A 17,081-nucleotide genomic window follows, 5' to 3' on the forward strand; every position below is an offset into this window, starting at 1 on the left:
TTCACACAAAATTATGGTTCATCAATGAATTGAAAGAATTATCGCAAATATCTTTCACTGAATTTGTAGGTTTTATCCAAACTCATGAACAGAAAATGAAGATACTAAAAATTTGGAGTAAATCCATCAATGAAAATTAAACCCACAAAAGTAATCGTGGAGAATAACGTAGAGAATGCATAGGTGGCAATAGAATATTTATAATTTGTTTGACAATTTTTTTCAAAACAACTTATAAAAATCGAGATGAATCATTATTTAAAGCATCATGCCACAACAAAGGTTCAAATCATATATTCACACCCCATCAATTGAAAGCCACTGTAACTACATCAATATGAGGATGGAACCACATCTTCATTTATATGTTGGTTAAATGCTGAAATTAGGGTCTATTTTTTTAGGATTGCTTCTCTAAGTGTCAAATCTTTTAAATAACTATTCATCTAATTTTTACTATAAGTGCATAAAATTTTTTTTATTTCGGCACTCTCATAAAGGTTTCACATTTACATAACATTTTTAAAAATTTTTATTTTTGCGTCAACAACCTCTCTAAAAAATTGAGTCCTAACCTAAATTTTTTAACCTAACAGGGTACAAATATGTAATAAAACAAGAATAAAAAAGCATCAATTGGTCCCTCTTTGGTGGATTAAACAGAAACAGCTCAGATTAAGATTAAAATTGTCCGCAATTGCAACATTTTTTTTGTGTTTAATAGCATAGTGATGAGTAAAATTCGATTTAATTTGAAAAATTCGATAAAAATTTTAAATTTTGAATTAAATAGTTCGAGTTGTTTGAGTTAATTGAGTTATTTGGATCAACTCAAATAAAAAATTAAGTTTTTCGGTTTAACTCGAATATGAATTACATAATTTTAGTTATCCGAAAACCTGAATAATAAAAGTAAAAAATTACACCGTTTTGATAAATTTTTACCTTTTCTAAAGTTAAAAGTTAAAACCATTAAGTTAAAAAAGCAAAACTATGTCGTTTTGATAAATGTTTACCTATTAAGTTAAAAAACAAAACCATTATATTATTTATGTAGTTAAATAATCCTGTACTTTGTCTACTAGTTAAATAATCAATCCATATAAACACAACATTGAGTATAAATAATAGGATTCGTTAACTCGACTCAACTTAACTTGAAATTTTTTCACTCGATTCGATTCGATTAGAAAAAAAATTCAAATTGAGTTCGGTTCTTAAAATAAAATTCATCAACTCAATTAACTCGAAATTTTTTGACTCGATTCGATCGAATACTCACCGTATAATAGGATATTTAATAAGCTTGATTCTATCTAAAAGTAAAAAGCTAGGGAGAAAAAGGAAAACCTCAAATATTTGAAATTAACGAAAAATTACGAACAATATAAGAGCAATGATTTGATTAATTATTTCTTCCTACTGCCAGTTACGAAGAATGAACTCACACAAAAGACATCCACCAAAGGAACATTGACAACATGGTTTATAGTGACAGTACCATTGCCATGTCCATAGGATCCATGCTTAAAACTACTCTTCTTATTTCTACTCCTATGACCATCTGGTTTCACCTTTGGGGTTGAAGGACATAAACTACTGCTTCTCTTCAACTGCCAAACTGACTGATTTGAACTTTGATTTTGATTCATTGATGGAGCGTTAATGGTCGGAGCAGCTGTTTGGTTCTTGATTTGAAGAGGAAGGATCTTACCATTGGAGAAAAGTTCATTTGCTGATGAAAAATAGCATTCTTGATCATCACTATTGTTAATCCTGACATCGAATTCGAATTCACTAGTTGGCTCGAGTGATAAGGACGTTGATCGGAGAGGAGGGCAGAAGCACTGTTGCATTGCTGCTGCTGATGAAAACAAATAATGAGAAAATGAGATACTTGGAATGGTTTCAGCTGCACGTAGTCCCACAGCCATTGCTTTGGAAAACTGTGGTATCATATATCATCTATATTGTGAAAGAGAAACGTATATATAAAATTCAAACTACCAGCATCTCCATGGAAGATTGAAATATTGGAATAATTAATGTTATTTCTAGAATGTTTGATTTTTTTTTTAACTATTACTTACCTAGAGATGCAAGCAATGCATGAAGTGAAAGTCTTGGTCTTTGAGATGACTAAAAAACTAAAAATTGATTTTTAGTTTCGGTTTGGTATTGGCTACAAAATTTTGCCTTGATTAATGTGTTCTAGAAATTTTGAAATTTAAAAGATAAAGCTTTGCTTTCTAAGGTAAACTAGCGGCGTCTTCACTCAATTTTTTGTTTAGTTATATTTTAGTCATCCAACTTCAAAAACTTTCAATTTCATCACTATCATTTTTTTAATTTAAAATTTTAGTCACCACCATTAAATAATTAACGAAAACTTGACATGCGCCTTTTTTTATTGACCTAATAATAAATTTAGCATTCTAATGTTTATTTATTTTATCAATTTGATCTTAAATTTAAAAATTTAACAATTAACCCTTAATGTTCACAAAATTTGTCATTAGTTCTAATTCTAAAAGGTCCAATTAATTTAGCCCTTTGCCAAATTAATTCTGATTCAAAAAGTTAAAAAAAATAGGGTTTTCTTACTAAAATATTATAATAAAAAAATAAAATACGAAAATAGTATATTTAAAAAATTATATACCAAAATGGTACATTTAGGGTGGTCACGCCTGGTGCATAGACGGCACCACCCCACTCTGACACAAAAAACTATTAAAAAACACTATTATATTTTAAAAAAATAAAATCTGTTAAAAAAACTTGATGTGACACTGGTGGAGGCAAGCCAGAGGCGGCACTGCTGAAGCCTCTGGCAGAAGCAGCACTAGTGAAGCCTATGCCATAGGCGGCACCCACACCCTAATCTCCCTCTGGCTTTATTTAAGTTAAAAAAAAATTACCATAGATTTTTTTAAGCAATGTGTTAAAAAACAACAATTTTAATTCTGTTAAAAAAAGTAATATGTTAAAAAAAACAAAATTTACCTTTAATATTTACATTTTTTTTCAAATTGATCTTTATTCATTTTTTAAGTTAAATCAAACTAATTTTTAAAATAGTTAAATTGTTATTTTTTATAAAAATATTATATTTTTAGACATTAAACACACATCACATTTCACATGAATTTTGTATTATTATTTTTATAATATAATATTATAATGTGGAATGTGATTTGTGTTTTAATGTCTAAAAATATAATATTTTTATTAAAAGTAATAATTTAACTATTTTAAAAATTAGTTTAATTTAACTTAAAAAAATAAATAAAGATCAATTTAAAAAAAATTAAATATTAAAGGTAACTTTTATTTTTGTTTTTTTAACATATTATTGTTTTTTAATAGAAATAATATTACTGTTTTTTTAACATATTGCTTAAAAAAATTCATGGTAATTCTTTTTTTAACTTAAGTGGTTTGGGGGTGTGGGTGTCGCTTATGGCACAGGCTTCATTGATGTCACATCAATTTTTTTAACAGGTTTTGTTTTTTTAAATATAATAGTATTTTTTTAATTGTTTTTTTGTGTCAGAATAGGGTGGTGCCGCCTATGCACTAGGCGTGACCACCTTAAATATATAATTTTGGTACATAATTCTTTAAATATATTATTTTCGTAATTTATTTTATTTTTTATAATATTTTAATAAAAAATCCAAAAAAATATGATGTCTAATTTCTTAAAAGTACAACCTTTGGATTCAATAACTTCTTGTTTACATTGTCTAATTTCTTAACTTTCTTTTTGCTTCCCATGCCGAAATTGTTACTTTACACAAACATTAACAAATGCAAGTCATTGTTTCCTTGATCGAAGCATGCTCAGATGATGCGATTGTATTATGAGGATATATGCTAGGCAAAACCACATGCTTTAGTTTGGATCCAATCAACCCAAAGTTTTTTTGCTGTAGTTTTAATATTGCATCCAACTTTTGCCTCCTTATGTTTTCTAAGTCTGAATGAAAAAGAATTTTATCATCTTTAACTTTGGTTTTTTTCGTATTTAGAAACCCAAACAAAAATTATCAATTTGACCTAATTCTAAAATTCTAAAATTTTGAAAATTTGTTAATTTTTAAATTTAGGATCAAATTGATATAATGTGAAAACATTGAAAAGCTAAGTTTATTATTAGATCAATAAAAATGGCTCACGTCAGCTTTCCATTAAGTATTTAACTATAAGTGACTAAAATTTTAAATTTTAAAAAGGTTGGTGATGAAATTGAAATGTTTTTAAAGTAGGGTGACCACCCACGAAATTTACCCTTCTTTTAGTTATCGTTTTAAACATTTTTTTTCCATGTAGTGGATCAAATTAACAATTGATCTTAGCACTACTACAATGGTGCGGTCATTATCATACACATATATATACGACATTGATTTCATCATGTCCATATTTTTTTTTCTCAGCCATAACAAGTTTTATTATTAAAAAAAAAAAGGGATGCATACTAGTCACCATGCATATATAATTGGATTATTATAATTCATAAGGTAATTAATAAATAGCATATTCTTAATTTTTATTTTTATTTTTATAAATAGAATGTTCTTAATCTAATCAGATAGCTTAATTAATTCATATACACATCCATTTGTCGACAGGGGATGTGGCTATGTTTAATCTGGATGCACTTTGGCAATAACTGGTCCTAATTACAGTTGGTATGGTATTGAAGGATTTATGAGCTGTTGTTAATTAATTTTGATGCGGATGTTATGAAAAGAAATTGTAGAAAAGAGAGACATCACTTATTAATTTTTTAATTATTTAATAATATTTCAGTAAATTTTTTATATTATTCATACATAATTTTGATAATTTTTCTTTAATTTAAACTCGAATCCTGATCCTTGCATCCTAAACCAAAAAGCTAAATTCAACGTTTAAGGTTTATGATTTATTGTTCAAGATTTAGGGTGTATAGTTTAGTGTTTAAGATTTAGATTGAGATTCGAAGTTTAAGGTCAGAATTCAAAGTTCAAGTTCGAGATAAAAGTTACCAAAATTATATATCAACAGTATAAAAAATTATTAAAATATTATTAAATAATTAAAAAGAGATATAGAATGACACGACGCATACACTTCATAAAACCCTTTTTCTTAATGTTAAAAAAACTTTTATCTCCGGGAATTGGAATTAATTAACATTTTTAACAACTAGGATAAAATTTGTGTGACCCATATAAACCATAATTATTGAAACGTAAGAAAAAATATAGTAAATCTAGCTTTTACGTTTATATATATTTTTTAATTTGATATTTATATTTTTTAGCTAATTTTGTTCTCAATTGTTATTTAAAAAATCGAATTTAATCATCAATTTTTTAAAAAGAATCAATTGTTATTTTTTTAATAGAAATACTAACTAATTAAAACGTTAAAATTTTAAACACAATAATCTACGTGGCAATCCATGAATACTTTAGACTAATTTTATGATTCTTTTCATTTTATTTTTTGAATTTTGAATTTTTTTATTTTTAACATTTTATAATTTTTAAATATTATCATATCAACATGTGAATTGTCAAGCAAATTGTCATGTCAAAATTATCAAAAATTAATATTTTTTTGGCATTTTCATTAATAAAAAAAGATTTTTTTAAGGTTAATGAATAAATTTAACTAAAAATAATAATAAGATTCAAATTGATAAAAATATAAACATTACCTGTTAAATTCATCATTATGAATAGTAACATGGTAGACGTGGGATATTGTGGATGGGGAAAGAACGATGAAAGGGTTGAATGGATTCGATTGGTTGGTTACAACGTAAGGGTGAAGCTGGCAAGGTTTTGCAGATAGCGGAATGCAAAAGAGAGACAATACAAGGAACCTTTAAGCAGGTGCTGTGTGATAATTGTAATGGAGGATACTACCGAAGAGAGAGACGACAGCGATGGACGAGATGGATGAAAGCGTTAGAGTAAGGGGCGGCGTGTGTTTGAAAAAGACTTCGGCAGCTACAGTAGACGATGTAGTCATGCAGATCCAAATACCAAGAATTGTAGTGTTGTGGGCTATAAAGGCACTACCAATTTAGCTATGGATAAAGAGGCATAAGCCTTTGGACCTTAATCTTAACACTGGGATGGGTTCGTTTTTTGGATCATGCTGATGCTGTTAAGTTCGCGGAGTCAATGGGCCATGAGATGCATGTTGTAGGCACCGACACGGCCTTTTTATAAAAATAACATTAAAAAAATAATTAATTATAAAAATAGGTGGGAAACAAATTAATTATAAAAATGGGTGTTTGCTTAGCTTTGAGTGTCGACTAACAGATTAACGACATCAATTAAAAAATATTTTTTCACTTTTTCAATTTTTATTATTATTAGATTTTTTAAAAATATTTATTAATGTCACCAATATATCAAGCAATATCCAAAATTACTATAGCAAACACTACATTTTTGTAATTAATTTTTTATCCACCCTATTTTTATAATTAATTAATTTTTTAATATTATTTTTATAAAAAACCTCACAGGCACCGATCCTCAATTTTCTGATACAAATTTAAAGAGAAAGAGGGTTATTGAAGAAAATAAAGGAGTTGATTAGAGATGATAAAACTCAAATTGCTCTATAGATTTGGAATTGATAGATTTTTTTTTGAAAAGTAGATGTGGGACAAGGTGGGGTAGATTTATTTTTTTGGAACAATGGATTTAGAACAATTATGGTTATAGGGCCCACTTTCTGCCCGAGCCTAATTAAAATAGCCCAAATCAGAAGGCCCAGTTTCCCTAACCTAACCCTAGACCTAGCCTACAACCATCAGCAAAACAGAAGCCAAGTTCAGCACCGCACGCCCCACGTCCGTGCACTTCTCCACCATACCACGTCGATAGCATGTCGTTTGTCCTCACTTGTAAAAACAGTTGCGAGTTAGGCTATATAAAGCCATTTTATTTAAGCAAAAAGGTAAATCAAGACCTAAAGGCACATCAAGGGTATTTTTTTCCTTTTTTTTATTTATTTGCTATTTCATTTTATTTTCCTCTTTTTTCTGAATTTATTATATATATAAATATGTATTTATTAAAAATATATTAATTTTAAAAAAAAAACTTACTTTTTTTTTGGAATTCCACGATGACCGGTGATGGTCTGCGGCAGCTGACGGTGTGGCAGTTCGATGATCGAATTTTGAGGGAAGAAGGAGAGGTTGGGAGGTTTTTGAAGTTTTTTTGGGAAAGAAGGCTGCAAATGAGGTTTTTTGGGCAAAATTTGAGTTTTATAACACAGCTAAAACGAAGCCGTTTTGAAAATTGAGTTTAGAGGCCAAAACGACGTCGTTTTGGGCCTCTGACCCGCGACTCGGCCCACTCCCAGGGGAGGATCCGCGTGTTTTGCTTGGATGGGCTAATTGTGCTCCAGCCCTTCCGCATTTTTATGGTTTTACAATTAAGTTCTATTTATTTCTAATTTGGCCATATAAATTTCCTTCTGCTTTAATTTGGCCCCGCGCAAGGTGATGCGTTTTGGAGGGAGAGGATATTTACTTTCCCGGTCCCTCCATTTCGTTCAAGCGTTGCAATCCAGTCCTTCCCTTTTTATTTATTTCTGATTATGCCCCAGACTTTCGTTTAGATTCAATTCGGTCCTTTTTAGTTATTTTGCTACTTTATTATTTAATTGATTAATTGGACATTTTTATTGTTATTTTAATATTATTATTATTGTATTTATTATTATTGTTGTTACTATTATTTATTATTATTACTATTATTATTACATATCATTATTCTTCTTATTATGTTCTATATTATTACCAGTATTAACGTATTACTACTGTCATTACTATTATACTTATTATTGTTCTTAGTATTATTATTTTCATTACTGTCACCATTATCACTATTATTTTCCTTTATCATTATTATTTTCTATTACTATTAATATATTATTATTACTATTTTTTTATTTTTTTATTATCATTATTAACATATCATTTTTATTTTTATCATTAACATATTATTATGTTTATTAATATTCTATTATTATTTTCTACTTTATTACCGAATTATTACTATTATTACTGTCATATTACAAAACTAATCAATTTATATTATTATTATTATTATATTATATTTTTCTTTTTGTGTTTATTTATTTATTTTTATTTCCTTTTTTAGACATTTTTATTATCCTATTATTTATCCACATCCTTTCAAGCTTTTGATTACCTATTATTCATATTAGTATTATAATCATTATTATTTTTTAACTATTTTACATAGTATTTATTTATGTATTGGTTTACTAACACCACGATTCATTCTTATACTACAAATTTGTGTTATATCGATTTTTACCCAAACACGTAGAAAGGTTTTTTTCAAATAAAGGCAATATTTCGTATTTGAAAATTCGAGAAATCTTGTCCTAACGTACTGGATTTCGATTTTTTTTCTTTCATCTCTATAATCGAATATCCTTTTAAAATCCAAATACATGAGTTTTAAATGAAATAGAGGGCAAGCTCATACTCGAGGGTCAAGGTGTTGTGTCATAACATACTGGATATAACATTTTACCTTGAGATGAAACGGTCTTTGACATACGTTTTAATTCATCCAAATACTTTAAAAAAGCATTAACGCTAAGAGGGATCGTATTTTAAACTCTTGTCAAATTTTCAATTTTCGACATTAAGACATTGAATAATCAATTAGGTACCAAATTTGGGTGTGACGAGGGTGATAACCCTTCCTCGCACGCAATCGACTCCCGAACCCGTTTTTCCAATTTTCGTAGACCAAAATCGTTGTTTTGATAAATCAATCTGTTTATTGAAAAAAGACCACATTTTGAAGTGACCCGATCACACCTCATCAAAAAGGTTCGGTGGCAACTCTAAACTTTCGTTTTAAAAAGTCGATTCCCATTTTTTAAAAAATAGTTTCGACAGCTTGGCGACTCCACTAGGGACCGAAAGAGTCAAGCCGTAATTGATTAATTTATGTCTTTTGGTTGAAAATTGAAAATTCGATTTGAAATACGATCCTTTCATTGCATTTCCTTTGTTATCTTCGTGATCTTGGTCATAATACCTGCTTGGTTGGTTCGAGTCTCTAAATATTTTTGCATATTGCATTGCATGACTGCTCGGTCTTACCTTTTAAGTGGGAGTGAGAAACTAGTCCTTCGTGAGGTTTTCACCTCCGTATAGGATAGTGGATCGCTTTTGGGATACATTAGTACCTATGTCTTCGTGAGATTTTCATCTCTGTATAGCCATAGGGAAATGTATTCCCTTGAACCAAACTTGATCTATATGAGCTTACAATGGGTGAGGATCGAGGAATCTGTTGGTTCAAGTACCCTATCTTTAGAACCAAACAACATATAGTGACCCATAGGAGCCCACTCTAGGTAGAGCCACACCAAACTATTAGCGGTCATCCGAATAGGTGTTCTGCTTGTTATTTCTTGCTTGCTTTAATTTCATATGAATTGTACCGACCTGTGTTGTTTTGCTTGTGATTGCATGACATTTCATCATTAAAAAGGGTGTCGGTTCAGGTTCGATTACTAAATAGAGAGCTTATCATGGAGAACAGATTTCTTGATAAAATGGATGATAATGCGGCTGTTCATATATGGTCAGAGAAAACGCAATTGGAAAAGGGAGATAGCTTGATAGTAGTGTATACGTTAGAGTTATAAGACTTCACTCGCATTAGCATGACACAGAATGATATTCGAAAATTGAAAGAAATATGGGCCCAATGGGGTGATGAAGTTAAACAACTATTTTACGATAATTATGGTGATCTACCCTACTTACTCGACATCAAGATAGATAAGCATCTGTTTCGGGCTTTGGCCCAATCTTAGAATCCAACCTACAGTTGTTTCACCTTCGGGAACGTAGATTTGGTGCCCACAATGGAAGAATATACCGCCTTACTTCGATGCCCAAGGGTTCAAGTTGACAAGGCCTATTCTAGACTGCTAATGTTCCGACCTTTGTGAAGAAATTGATGAATATCACTGGAATGAGTGAGCAGTGAGTTACGGCTCAGATCAAGTAGAAAGGAGAAAGTAAATGTATTCCCTGGAAAAGTTTGCGAGACTTGATTTTGGCATACCTAGACGTGAAGAATAGAGTGGACGTTTTTGCTTTAAGTATCTACAGGTTAATGGTTTTCCCTAAAGCGCTGGGGTATGTAGATAAAGCAGTTTTTGATTTATTTGACCGACTGGATAAGAGGGTCACGCCGGTTCGTGCGATTTTAGCCGAAACATTCAAATCTTTGAATGCGTACCGAAGAGCTGGTGAGGGTCGGTTCATAGGATGTGCGCAGCAGCTGCTAGCTTGGTTCCATTATAACAGCCCGTTTTTAGGGTTAATCGAAACAGTGGTTTCGGGGCCACCAAATTCGATGAGTAGGTTTGTAAATATTATAATTAACATTTACGAGTTAATTTTGATTTTAAAAATATTTTTGATATTGTGATTTTTTTTGTTTTATAAACGGTTTATTAAGTTCAAGTGGTATGACCTTAAGGTTAAGTGGGTTTAGAAAATGAGGTATCGGGGACCTCGTTTCTATAAAACGAGTCATAAATATTTTTATAAATATTTACGGAGTGGCAATAAGATGGTATTAAAGTTTCGTTGAAAAATTTTATCGTTTTGATAGTTAATTAAGCAAAAAGGACTAAATCGCGTAAAGTGTAAAACTTGTGTGCTATGTGTTAAGGTGTCTAATAGCTATGATTTATTAAAGTAGAGGTACTTATGTTGTAATTATACCATTTAATTGTTAGTCGACATTTATGGGAGTTGGTATTGTTGAAATATGTTTTAAATTAAAAGGTTAAAATAGTAAATTGGATATTAATGTTAAAATGAATAAAACAAATTATGTATCATCTTCCACTATCATTTTGGCAACCGAAAATTGAGAAAGAATGGTAGCCATGGAAGCTTTTACATTCGGCCATGGAAATTGGATTGCAAGGTATGGTTTTTTATTCCCGTTTTTAATAATTTTTACGTTTTTAGGATCGTTGCTTTGTGTTCTAGCTAGCCCGTATCTCCGATTTCAAAACTGTTAAAGTACTTGAATGTTGCAATTGTTGAATGCATGAGTATTTTTTTAGTTGATGCTGGAAAATAAATCATTGTTCTTAAATGTACAAGTGTTGTAAAGTGAATTTTGGTAAAAATGTCAATTTTGGATTAAATTGTGAAATGTGGAAATTTAGTGGTTACTATGTGTAATAAATTGAAAATATGGGCTGATAGTAATAAATTGAAAATTCGGCTAGCTTGGGTTTGTGTTTAATTTCATGAAATTGTGATTTTATGTGATAAGGACTAAATTGTAAAAGTGTGAAATTTCAGGGGTAAAATATTAATTTTACCAAAATATGAAATTGAGTTAAAATGAATAGAATATGAATTGAAATAGATGAATTTGATTGATTAGATCAAGTTAAGCCTCGTACGAGTCTATATCGAGGGAAAAACAAAGTTTCGGACTAGTCGATCCATTTCAACGTTTTGACGATTGAGGTAAGTTCGTATGCATTAAGTATTATTATATTTGAATATTTAATGCGTTGAAATTGTACAAATGATATATTCATGACTATTACTATGTTAAGTAATACATCGAATAATTATATGTGGCACTTAACGTGCGAAGTATCGGGGATGGCACTTAGTGTGCGATACATCCAAAACGACACTTAGTATGCGAAGTAACAAGGATGGCACTTAGTGTGCGAAACGTCCAGAACGGAACTTAGTGTGCAAGATCGAGTATGGCACCTAGTGTGCGATACATTGAATATTAAACGGGTAAATGAAAGATGTGATTGAGTATGAGATTGGTACGAGATGATACAGGTATCTATGGAAATTGGTACAATATGGTACAGGTATGTACGAAAATTGGTACAATATAGTACATGTATGTACGAAAAATCAATTGAGTATTGAATCTATGAAAATGGTGAGTTCATGATCATTGTGGAATCAATAGTGATTGAATAATAAATTTGGTTGATGATTACATGTTAGGCTTTTGGGTCAAAATGAGTTGAGATATACTCCATTTTCACTCATTTAAATTATGGCTTAATGGTTATGAGAAAATGATAAAAATTGGAAAATTCTTAGATTTGAATTGCTATTGAAAGCATGGAAAAGAATAAGTTTTTGGATGATTTAAAGATATTTAGCTATGTGCTTGATATGTGAATACACATAAGTAATGTAAACTCAGGTCATAATGCTTTATGATAATTTTCTAGTTCATGTGATAATAAAAATTTAAAAGCTATTGTTGTTTTAGGCTAAGGCCAAGACATGTTGGATTGACTTAAATGGTTTATGCTTATAAATTGAAGTCATAAGCTTTATTTCTTTGAATTACGAACTTACTAAGCTGTGAAGATTATTTTGTGTTTTTTTTCTATGTTTTGTAGTGTTTCGAAAGTTTGCTCAGGTTAGAAGTCAACGGAGATCGCATCACACTATCCTGCTATTGATTTTTGGTATTTTTACACTTTGGGGCTTGATATATGGCATGTACAGGCTAGAATGTTTATGTATTTAAGTTTTGATATGTATATATGTTATGCCATGAGAGTTGGCTAGCAAATGATATGTTTGTGCAGAGTTTTGGTATGGATTTGAATAAGTTATTGAATAATGATGTTTTGGTTATAGTAAAGCATGTTTTGGGCATAGAATTGGCTGAAAATTTTGGTATAAATGTTGTTTTATGTTGCTTGTAGGAATGACCCAAAAAGGGGTGGCAATTTTGGCTTAAACCAAGCCTGCATTGGGTCACACGGCCAAGGCACATGGGCGTACCTTGTGGCCGTGTATGCAAAGTAGTTACCTCCTAAGACCGCACATTTAAGACACATGGGCGTGTCATATGGCCGTGGGCTTAAGTCAATAGCTAGCTAAGTATCACACGGCCATAGCATATGGGCGTGTCTATTGGCCATGGTTGAAAGTCAGTATGTATACTCTGTTTTAGCACGGCTTGATTACATGGGTGTGTCTGGTGCCCGTGTGAGGCACATAGCCGGGGTACACGGGCGTGTAACCCCTGCAGAGATGAAAATTTTCTAAGTTTCCAAAAGGTTTCAAATGTCATCAGTTTAGTCTCGAACCTCTTCTGAGCATGTTTTAAGGCTGTGATGAGCCTAGTAAGGGACAATATGATTGTGAATGATAAATGTTTTAAATTATATGCAAAATGTATGATTCGAATATGTTTAAATGTTATGACGTAAGTCTAATAATGCCTTAAACCCTGTTTTGACTTGGGATACGGGTAAGGGGTGTTACATTTAGTGGTATCAGAGGTATGGTTTAGTCGATTCTCAGACTAACCTAGCGTATGTGAGTCTAGCTATACATGCCATATTACTACTCGTGATAGTGTGATATCTCCTAGCTCTAACGAAATTGTTTTGTAAGACAGATATGCTTTCCAACCGAGCTAATTCCGATAGTACAAAATGTTATACTTAAATGCTTGAGTGAAAATGTGTTGGTGATGAGTTGAAACTCATAAAGGTATAAATCAGAATGCATGATATTCTGCTATTGATAAATGTTATAATTATATGAGTATATGAGTTGTAAGGTTTGGTATGTGATTGTTGCGTGAATATTTTGATTGTGAGTTAAGGATTTGGTTTAGCGTATGAATTATGTGTTAAGTACGACAGTGATCATAAGTAAAAGATGGTTAGGTATTTTGAGAATGTGGAATTAGTAATGAATTGGCCATTCATAATAGTATGTGTGATGTGCATGTATATGTGAGAGATAAATTTGAGGCTTTATGACCCTCACCCCCATCATCAGTAGAGTATTGTAATGAAATCCGTATTATATGGCTTAAATAAGATTACAAGTGTGGAATTACAGAGTTTCGTGATTGAAGGATTAGTACTGTGATCAGATAAGAGAATGAGTCCGCAAGTGAAGACAGTAATAGAAAAGATATTGGATCGTGTTGAAGGCCATTTGTAATATGCAAAGTCACTGTTAAAAGAAAAGTTAAATTAGATGAAACCAAAATATTCAGGTATGATATCTAAAGAATATATTAACTGGAAGTTCTTTCGAATTGGCCTCTGTTAGTGTTGTGATAATGAGAAATTAGTGATGTCAGAGATAGACAGTAGAATCATATTTGAATTACAAAGATATTTGAGCTTAGCGATTATAGTTGAATGGTTTACGAGAACTATTCTGGGTACTCTATGTGTTCAATTATCCTCAGAGGTATGTGAAGTTGTATATTTTCAGATGAAGTTCTCATCATATGAGAATGTTATATATATATATTGATATATGAAAGCATTGTTGGGCTGTTCAGGTTACAATCGGCATTATTATATCTTTCTCTGGTATTCTATTTCATTTTATTAAAAGAAAAGATCGACGATAGGATCTGTGTAATGCTGGTATTCTGTTCCTACTGGTTGTTGATCTGTTTAGTATACATGAAGATTATATTGTTTCTATTATCGTTGATTCTGGTGCATATGAGTGATGCTTTACTTCTGGATTTCCTTGAATACATCACTGAGATATCTGTTATCTGATATGGGTACTTTCTTAAATAGATCAGTATAGTGATATATTTGAGATTTCAGTATCTCTGCTTTTTTATGATTTTATATGGTTATCTGTGAAAAATATCTATTGAATGAATGTAATTATATTTCAATTTCTTTTGTGTTCAAAATGCATTATTGATAACTGAGACATTATATATCTATACAATTGAGATGTCGACCTTATTATGGCACTATGATTTTAATCTATCTGATGGTTTTGGCTTCAGTATGGTTCAAAGCTTCGTTGATTAATAATTGAAAAGTTATTACTATACAGTCGAGATCGATTCGGTTGTCTAGTTTGATTGGATTAATTGCTTGAAAGATTAATTGAGTTACTTGTATCTGAATCTATCCACAGGGTGGAAATAAACTTTGAATGTTCACAGATAAATAGATGAATATTCTAAATGCAGGATTCATATTCTAGAAGACATGATACAAAATTATATCCATCAGAACAGTTTTATTGAGAAATGTTCTTGTAGATCGCGATTAGGAAGTCTGAATGATGTGATATTTATTAATAAAGTGGTAAACAGTTGAAGACATTGTTAATTGAAGCGTCAGTTCTAGTTTAGCCTGCATCAGGTAAAAAGTTATTCAACACAAGAATTAAAGATGGTTTGAACTGTTGAAAGATTATGAGTCAGTGATTGATTATTAATCTAGGTAAACGGTTATAGTTATTGGGGTTCTAGTGAGAATCTTTATGTGTTTTACAACCGATAATCATGCGATTAATCTTATCAATGATGAGTAGTTATTGGCTGAGCTAGAAACCAAATTGATGTTTAATCAGCAAATTTGTGAGGCTAAGAGGTGTGTCAGTGAATTACAAGTTAAAAGAAAGGGGTACAATGTAAATTGATTTCTAATTTAGAATTTTAGATTGGAACCAACAATCGTTCGTTGTGTCGAGATAGAGTTCGTGTACCGAGAAATCCAAAGATTTTACAACAATTGTGACATCTAGCACAATAGTAATTATCTGTCCGTTCGGGGAGTACTAAGATGTACAATAATCTAAGACAGTTGTATTGGTGAATAAATATGAAAAGTGATACTTCTAACTTTGTATCCAAATGTCTGGTGGCTAAAACTAATTATCGAGTGTTTTTGGAACTATTACAGCATGTATTGATATCTGAGTAGAAATGAAATAGACAGTATGCATATTTTATCTCCGTACGTACGAATTTCTCTCTTGGTAGATTAGCTGAGTTATACATATCAGAAATTTTCAGATCACACAGTGTGCCAGACTCTATTATTTTGGATAGAAACTTGAATTCTATATTGTGATTTAATAGAAAATTTCAGTGAGCTTTAGATAGACAGTTTCAATTTAGCATCGCATTACATTCTTCAACGGTTGGTTGATTTGAGGGAGAGATTCAAAGTCACAAGGTAAAATTTTAGTTATGAAATGAGTATTAAGATAGCATTGTATGAGCATGGTATGGATACAATTACTGAGCTTCGTTGTATTGAATTGAATTTTGATAAAAATAATTCCGGGGTCGATGTGATTGGAGAGACTGAGGGGAAATGAAAGTAATTAGGGACCGTCTAAAAGCAGTTTCAAATTGGCAGAAATATATGTGGGCTGGATGCGTAAAAGCATTGAATTTTCAATTAGAAAATTTAGTATTTGTGAAAGTATTATAGTAGGAATAGAATTTCTCGATTTAACAATAAAGAAAAGTTGAGTTCGCAATTCATTGGACTGAATGAGATTATTATCAGAACTTGAGAAGACCCGTAATGTGTTTCTTATATATATGATGTGATGATACAAATAAGATCCTTTATCTATAGTATATTTTACAGAAGTAGAAACTCAGCTTATTATGATGTATAGCAAAGAGCAAATCATAATCTTAGCTTATGAGATTGAAAAGTTAAGAGATCTGAGGCTATGTGAGAAATTGATGAGACTAGTGAAAGTAAATCACTAATTTATTCTCTGGTAAGATTTTCGGGGACGAAAATCCTTAAGGGGGGAGAGTTGTAACAGCCCATTTTTTGGGGTTAATCGAAACAGTGGTTTCGGAGCCACCAAATCCGACGAGTAGGTTTGTAAATATTATAATTAATATTTACAAGTTAATTGTGATTTTAAAAATATTTTTGATATTGTGATTTTTTTTTGTTTTATAAACGGTTTATTAAGTTCAAGTGGTATGACCCTAAGGTTAAGTGGGTTTAAAAAATGTGGTATCGGGGACCTCATTTCTATAAACCGAGTCATAAATATTTTTATAAATATTTAAGGAGTGGAAATAAGATGGTATTAAAGTTTTGTTGAAAAATTTTATCGTTTCGATAGTTAATTAAGCAAAAAGGACTAAATCGCGTAAAGTGTAAAACTTGTGTGCTATTAGTTAAGGTATCTAATAGCTATGACTTATTAAAGT

General features: G+C 30.8%; 2 long non-coding RNA genes across 2 annotated transcripts; one reads left to right on the top strand and one right to left on the bottom strand.

Moving 5' to 3' along the window:
- Positions 1 to 6,613: 6,613 nt before the first annotated feature.
- Positions 6,614 to 7,262, bottom strand: LOC107953696 (uncharacterized). Its single transcript, XR_001699263.2, has 2 exons — positions 7,127 to 7,262; positions 6,614 to 6,919 (listed from the first exon to the last, which is right to left on the bottom strand). It is a non-coding gene; the product is annotated as an uncharacterized lncRNA (long non-coding RNA).
- Positions 7,263 to 11,517: 4,255 nt separating this feature from the next.
- Positions 11,518 to 12,739, top strand: LOC121204940 (uncharacterized). Its single transcript, XR_005900083.1, has 2 exons — positions 11,518 to 11,581; positions 12,499 to 12,739. It is a non-coding gene; the product is annotated as an uncharacterized lncRNA (long non-coding RNA).
- Positions 12,740 to 17,081: the final 4,342 nt, after the last annotated feature.

This window comes from Gossypium hirsutum, chromosome A08 (genome assembly GCF_007990345.1).
Source record: "Gossypium hirsutum isolate 1008001.06 chromosome A08, Gossypium_hirsutum_v2.1, whole genome shotgun sequence".
Classification (NCBI taxonomy): domain Eukaryota; kingdom Viridiplantae; phylum Streptophyta; class Magnoliopsida; order Malvales; family Malvaceae; genus Gossypium; species Gossypium hirsutum.